Source organism: Nymphaea colorata, chromosome 3 (genome assembly GCF_008831285.2).
Source record: "Nymphaea colorata isolate Beijing-Zhang1983 chromosome 3, ASM883128v2, whole genome shotgun sequence".
Classification (NCBI taxonomy): Eukaryota; Viridiplantae; Streptophyta; class Magnoliopsida; order Nymphaeales; family Nymphaeaceae; genus Nymphaea; species Nymphaea colorata.
This window is the reverse complement of record NC_045140.1, coordinates 30,740,851-30,748,350: the sequence shown is the minus strand read 5'-3', so window position 1 is coordinate 30,748,350 and position 7,500 is coordinate 30,740,851.

The following is a 7,500-nucleotide window of genomic DNA, read 5'->3' as shown; positions in this document are numbered from 1 at the left end:
CTATTACAACAATGTGGGTTCGAGGCCTTACAAGCGTAGCGTACAACATGAACTCATTCCTCACTCATTCCAGCATTCAACACATTCATCAAACCACGCATACAATCCTTAGGACGTGCAAACCATCACCATGCACCCTAGGAAGGTCCGTAGTCCGGGTTCGTGTCCTTAGCTAACGAGCTTTGGAGGTAACCCAAGCACTACACGCCCGGAGGCAAGGCTGAAAACAAGTGCACCCGCCCTCGAATCTATAGGGTGATTCGGGTGCCTACCTGGCTGAAGCTAGTTCAGCAAGCGACCAAGGGCAAAGGCCAAAGCCCCTTGGTAATCAGCACGTCGGTCTTCGCAAGCGAGGCGCCCGTTCAAGTTGGTCTCTCCTCCTTGCTCAAGACGTAGACAGCATAGTTACTGTTTTGTAATTCAGCAACTTAAAACGGGAGAAGGGATTGCACTTAGCTGGAAATGATGGAACCCCTAGTGCTGTGATGAAGTAGGGGGAAGCTAGCGCTGACAAGGTGACAGCGTACACCCTTCTTCTCCCGGGATCAGCTCAGCACACGGTTGTTGGACTGCTCCTCCTTCTCAGCAATACACTCCAGAAAATGAATAGAGAAGGTTACTGTCGAAATTAGCAAGGAAACGGAGTATTTCCAAGCATCGTTAGGAGACTTCACCGTGAGAACATTTTACCCCTGTTCGTTGTTGAGTTTAGGGGGATGCAAGCGCCGCTTAGCCCGGCGTAAGCTATGTCTCCTAACAGGTGTAGCTGCAATCGATTAGGCCCTGCTGTCCGCAACACCTTCCACCGTTGGGCTACAATGCACTTCAAACAAGGGCGAGCAAATCACTGACAAAGGCAAAGATTAAGAGCAGTATTTCGAAGGTGGAGAGGCGTCACCAGATTGAGGATTAAACCCCTGGAGCTAGACGATGAAGGGGTGAGGCAAGCTTCGATTGACGCCGAAGCACGCGCGCTGTCCTGGACAGCTCAAGCTCCCTGGTTCTCTGGTGAAGGTTCTGGATTCTCAGGCTTTGCCGATCTTCCAAAAATCATTAAAAATCATCCACAGCTCGGATTGGGCTGAAATTTGGTGGGTAGCTGCCTCTGATGATTATGAAGGGACGCTCCAAAAATCACTGCAATCGGAGCCCTCTAAGGTCAAGTCGTTGAAGGCTGAAGGCGCCGAACTGTCACAGTCAACAGGCTCTGTTCAGGAACAGAACAGAACGCAGGCGAGTTCCAGAGTAGTCCGTCTTCAAAAATTCATTCCCGTTGATCCAGACACCCAAAAATCCTGAAATTTGGTTTGAAGGGAGCTGACACACCAAGGTTTGGACGCCCAGAAGATTGGGCCCAAACAAGACCTCCTTGGGCAAGACGTTGAGCAGTTTTGGAGCTGGACGCCGCAAGGTGGAGCTCTGTTCAGGACGACAGGAAATGGTTCAGACAGCTTCGGCTTCAGATCTTCGTTCCAGTCATTTCCTTCGTCCAATGAATGCCAGATTTCACCGGGAGACTCCTAAGACACCAAGGAAGGAACTCCCAAGAGGCCCGGCTCAGATTCGCTCTCAGGTGATAGCTCCTGGAAGGCACGCGACGCTGCAGCAGTGTTCATCCACTCAGGCGGGTGCGGGAAGGATTCCAGAGCTTCAATCGATTCTCCGGGTGATCATTCTCAATCAAAACGTTAATCCAAGCATTAGATATCAGGAATAGAGCAAGAACAACAGATTAGAACGAAGGAGGATAGTCAGATCACCGGATTTGGTGGTTTTCCCCAAATTCTAGTGAAGATGGGGGCGCTGCCGCCGTTCGGGCGGAGATTACAGACTTCCACCGCCGTTCTTTTTCAGATTCAGGCCGTCGATCATATCTCAGTCATCCGACGTCGGATTTTGGGCCTCCTTAGCTTGAAATGTGCGTAAGGAAGTTAGGAAGGCAACCACAGTGGCCGATCGTCGAGATTGTACACCATTTTCTTCAGATTTGCAGGTTTCCAGGGACTGGTCGGCGGCAAAATTGGGGGAAACAGTCCAGGCTATTCAAACTGCGATATCTCCCTCATTTCTTGTCGGATTTGGCTCATTCCGGGTTCATTGGTTTCGTATTGATGAGGGGAAAGTCACAGAAGCGTCGGATCATCAAAACCCCCTCTGTATTTCTTCAGATTCGCGTTTTATCAGGGTTCAGGGACTGTTTTACAGAAACCGGTTGAAGGCTATTCCGTTTTTCGTTTTCCTTCCGATTCCTTTGTGTTTCTCCTCGATTTCTCGCAGCAATAACATTACAGAAGCAAGAGTAAACACATGCTACAGAAATCGCTTAGTCTCCCATCGATTTGAATCCCTGCTCACAGTGTTAGACGAACGGAAGGATTCCGCCCGAATGCGCTGCTCACAGTCGTTAAAACCGATCGAACGACTCTTCAATCCAGCGACAATCGCCCGAGCTACCTTCGGTGGATTCCAAACGAGTTAGAAGCACCTCCGGCGTCAGCAGCGTTAGAGCCACCTTCTGGAACGAACGGACAACGAGAGGAAGCCGTCGGAGATCAAGGCTTACCTCTTGAAGACCGCCGGATGTCGTTTTCAGCAGGGAAGGCGTTGCTGAAACCAGCGCAGCCACATCCGCTGCTCTCCCTTGACGAACGCAGCCTCACAGCAGCTCCGTGGTCGAGCTACCAGCACTCCGATCGTCTTCTCCACGGTTCCGGCCTGGGGCTTCACAGAACCTCCGTTTTCAGCAAATGGGAGAGGAAGAACTCGCAGCCGAGCGTCCGGTGCTGGCCTCCGGCGCCAGCCCTCTGGTTGCTCGTCTTTCCGACCGCACTCCGGCGTCTTCTCCGGCCTAAGGCTTCTCAGAGATGAAGGGAGTTGCAGGTTTTGGGAGGGCAAGCATGGCAGCCGCCCATGGTGACAAGCTCTCACACGAGAGAGAAGAAAACCCAATTCTATTATGTCAAAAAACTTAGGGTAAAAGTTCCATCACTTAGCTTATAAAGGCTAAGTGACTCGGGACGCCCCTGAACCGTCCCGGTACAAGAGCAAAAGCTGAAATAAAACATGTACAAAGTGAATCGGTACGGCCGAGACGGCCTACCAACAAGACTCCAACTCGGGTCTCTCTTCCGCTCCTGGGTGCTGCCTCGGTGCCTCGCCTGGGTCCTAACCCACTCCGTCTAGACTCGGTCTAGACGGCCTTCGTATCTGCCCGTCTCAGTTTCCTGGACTGTCTCTGTTCCGGACGCCAGGACATCCTCTGTGCCTGTCCTGTGGCTGTCCGTCCTGTCTGTCAGCTCTGTCTCTGTTCTGAACGCCTGAACGACCCCTGTTCCTGTCCTGTCCGTGCGTCCTCTGTTTGACAGTCTGGAACTCGTCAGTCTCTGTCCAGAACACCCTGTCTCCATGGTGTGTCCAGCAAGCTGAGCCCCGCGTGCTAAGTCCAGCCCACTCCGCTCGAGTACGTCTGGCTTGGCTTGGGTGGGCAGAGTGGCCTCACCGTGTCCAAGTGCTATGGCATGAAGTCCTCCAATCGACGGGCTAGCCTCTCTCGGATCAAGTGCACGGGCTGAGTGTGGGGCTGTCCTCTCTTCAACCTCCCTTGGCTGCGTAGCACCCTCGCTCGTGATCTCCTCCGCAATGGCTGGCGCGTTCGGGCTCTTGGCGTCGTCATCGGCAACCGCGGCCGTGGCCTCTCCACGGGTAACCTCCTTTGCGTCCCGGTCCCGTGCCCTGCTAAACACGTTAGCCTCACAACAAAAGGAAGCAAGGTCAGTGGTTGCGGGTGCTTTCCCCGCTCGGCGTGGGCGCTCGGCGCCCTCATCTCTCGGCAGCCTCGCGACGGTGTGCTGGCTCGCGCCACCTTCGGCCGTGCTCGGCCCTCTTCGGCGCTCGTGGCCGACGCTCGTCCGGCCTTGTAGCTGGCTGGTCTCGTCACCCGGTCGGCCATCGGCGGCATCGTCGGCAGTCCTCGGCCAACTCCTAGGCGGACCTGTAACATTAACCTATAGGTGATTTGGGCGATGGCTCCCCCATAAAAAGGGCCAACGCGAAAATCACTTGGTGTACCATAAATATTAAATATTTTTGAAGTATCAAGCGAATTCGCTTTCTGTATCTGATACGGGCCACCCCTCAAATTGGCCACAAGCGGCCACGGATGTGGCTGAGAGCAGTCTCAGAGGACAAGAGGAGTTCAATCTTCGGTTTGCTAGGGCTGAGCATAGTCAATTTGACCCGGGGCTGGGTCAAGAGGGAGGAGAGGGAGGTGTGCAGCACTTGGATTCACCCAAGGTTGAAGCGTTAACTGAGCTTGGAGTCAGCACGGAGGGAGGTGTGGGAGGTAGTGCGATGGCTCTAGGCGAGGCTTTAAAAGATCAAGAAGGTGGGTCAAGTCCGTTTCTAGTTGAATCCAGCCTTAGTCTTGGTCAAACCCGAGTCCCTTAGGGTCAGTCTAGGGCGAACCTAGGCAGGCTTGGTCCAAGTCGAACCCAAGCAGGCGCGGGCGAGAGGAGGACCCGGTTTGATAGTGAGACATTAGGTCTCAAGTCCTTGTTTTTCGCTATTTGCTTTGGTATTTGTTTTTACGCCTTGTGTAAGTGTGAATTGCTTTAAGTTTCAGACCCGGATCCAATGTTTAGATCCGTTCCATTTCAGCTACTATATAAGCTTTGTAAACATTTGATTTGGGAGGCATTGATTGAATTTGGAATGAAATTAAGTAATTAGTAGATTAGCTTCTCTCTCCTCTCCCGAATTCTCTCTTCTCCTCTAGGCGCAATCTTCTTCTCCATGCCTTATTCTCTCTACGGTAGATCTGTAGTTTAGCTAGAACAGCAGCCTTTGCTGCAATACCACGAGGACAAGACTTTCAACCCGCGGCTTCATCTTCTTCTCCTTGGTTTCTTTGCTCTTCTCCTCCACTCGGCCAAAGGTTGATCGGCTTTGGGAGTCTCCAAGTGCAAGGCGCAAGGTAGCTCTTCCTCCCGGTTTTTCCCCACTTCAATCCAAGGCGTCCATGGTGCAACCGAGCTTCTCCACCAGCAAGGTTAAGGGCCACGACTCCAACAGGGCAGGTCTTCATTGATCCAGGTGACTAGAAAGAAGAAGACAACCATCCATCCTTCGAGATCAAGCGGTAAGCGTCCTTAACGAGGAAGAAAGAGGGTGCAACGACGTTGTTGCTCTTTGTCTCTGGGTTCGGCTTAAGGAGGAGGAGTTTGCTGGATTTCCAGCCAGTGATCTCTTCATTCCCACGGTGGAAACCAGTTTCAAAGGGTCTCTTACGAGTCACCCACTTTCCCCTTGATTAATCACGTAGATTTCTTGATTCCGTGTTTGAAAATAGCATTTGAACCGTGGGTTTGAAGTTAAAATCAGCCACGGTTCAGATCTGCTAATCTCGCCGGAAAGTTCAGAAGAAAAGAGAAAGAAAAGGGCTTGAGAAAAAGAAAATAAAGAAAAGAAAAGAATAGAAAAATATCAGCCCAAGAATGAGTTAGAAAAGTTGAAATCAGGCGAGAATTCCAAATTCCGGCGCACATTTGGGCGTCCGGCCACCGCTGCTATTATTCCGGTTAACATTGGTACATCTTCCGGCGAACTCCGGCAGAGGACAGCAAGCTAAAACAGCCCCTTCTTGCTGTACTTGACGGACATCATCAGAGTTAGGCGACATTGGTGAGAATTGGGGAAATTCCGGTCGACATTTGGGGAAGAACTCCCACCGCCGGCCACCTTGAGAAACCCTAGCCGATCTCCATTTTGGTAAGTGTTTCTTCTTGTTCAATTTCATCCCTTCATCTTGCCACGTGTCCTAATCCTGTTGAATTAGAGAGCAGCTTGAGAGAGAGAGAGAGAGGCCAGCTCGTCAACCCCTCCACAATCTTTTCCTCATTTGGTGGATCGCCCACCATTTGGAGAGAAAATTAAGGGGGAGATTGAGTAGCTAGGATTTGTCTCCAACAAAGTAGGATCTAGTTCTTCCTCCTCCAGCCAAGTGTCCCTTCTAGAAAACTTTAGGAGTCTCTCCCCTCCAGCTCGCTCCTCCACCTCACCAACTGAATCCACCTCACCACATTTCTTGCTCCACCTAGCTAGACACCTCACCTAATCCCTAGCCTCTCTCCTAACATCTAGGAGATAGTCTCTACTCACCCGCCACCTAGGCTCATCTTCTAGATTCCAAATCTTAGTCAAACCTAATCTAATTTACCCTTAACCTAGCCCCACGTCATTTCCATTTCTACCCAGCCTAGCCCTAAACCTACCCTAGCTACTTTGTAGGAACCTACATTTTCGCCCCTGCCCTTCACCCGGTCAACTTAGGGCTTGAAACACTTGACCCCCTTTGCCCAACCTACCCTTGACCAAGTCCACTTCCTGTACCTAGCCCAGCTCGCCCAAGCTCACCTTGTCCGAGCTCACCTCTGTCCAACCCAATCTAGGTCAAGTCGCACCTAGTTGATTCCTACCTTAGCCCACAAGGGAGACCGCTCTTGAGCACCCTTGGAGTCTAGGAATCGACGGCTTGACGAGTTCATTCCCTGCGGCCTCCGGCCACCACCGGCGACCTCTGCTCCATTTCCGGCCAGCATTCCGGCGGACATTCCAGCTGGTCCCGTCCACACAAGGCGCCAGCAATTGAAGCTCCTAGGCGATCACCGACGAGCATCTCTTCAATCGGATCTCTCGTGGCGCATCTACCACTCCGGCGTGCCAGTTTCAGCCATCTCCGGTCAGCTCCGGCCACCTCCGGTGACTGCTGCTAACTTTCTGGCAACATTTTCCGGCGAAGAACCAGCAGGTCCCCGCTCAATCCAGCCACCTCCCAAGGTGCCCCTAGGCATTTTCCGAGAGTACTTCTTCACTTCCGGCCAGCCGTTTGTCTTGGAGAGCGTTCGCATCGTCCGTGGTGTGTTGGTTAGTGATAATTTGCTTCCGCTTATGTTTTAAGTTTTTGCTTTGGGTCTTGAATCTTGTTTGTCTAGCGTGAGTCTTAGCTCCCTCTAGGGTGATCTTGGGGGTAGGCGAGGCCTTTGGCTTCGGATTCTACCGGTCACGGGCGAGATCCTACCAGTATCCCTACTGTTCCCGACGCTGTCCGCGAGCAGCGGAAGACCGGGCACAGGAGGGACTACAGCAGCCGATTGATGCAAATGATCTCCCATACATGTGATTTGGGCGACGGCTCCCGGGTGAAAGGGGCTAACGCGAAAATCACTTGGTCTACCATAAGTATTTTTGAAGTACGAATCCGCCTTGTGTATCTGTTACGGACCGACTTGTAGGTCCAGACCCAACTCGGCGTGATCAGGCCGAAACCAGTCGGTCAAGACGAAAGGCCTCGGATTTGTGGACACAGGCGCTAAGGCAGCACGAAGAAAGTCCAAGCGAGGCTAAGTCAGCACTCGAGCCAGTTGCAGCGGGCGGCGTGGGAGGAGCAACTAGGTCCGAAAGAGTGCTCAAACCAGGTGGAACTCAAGACGTTCTAGAACCTAT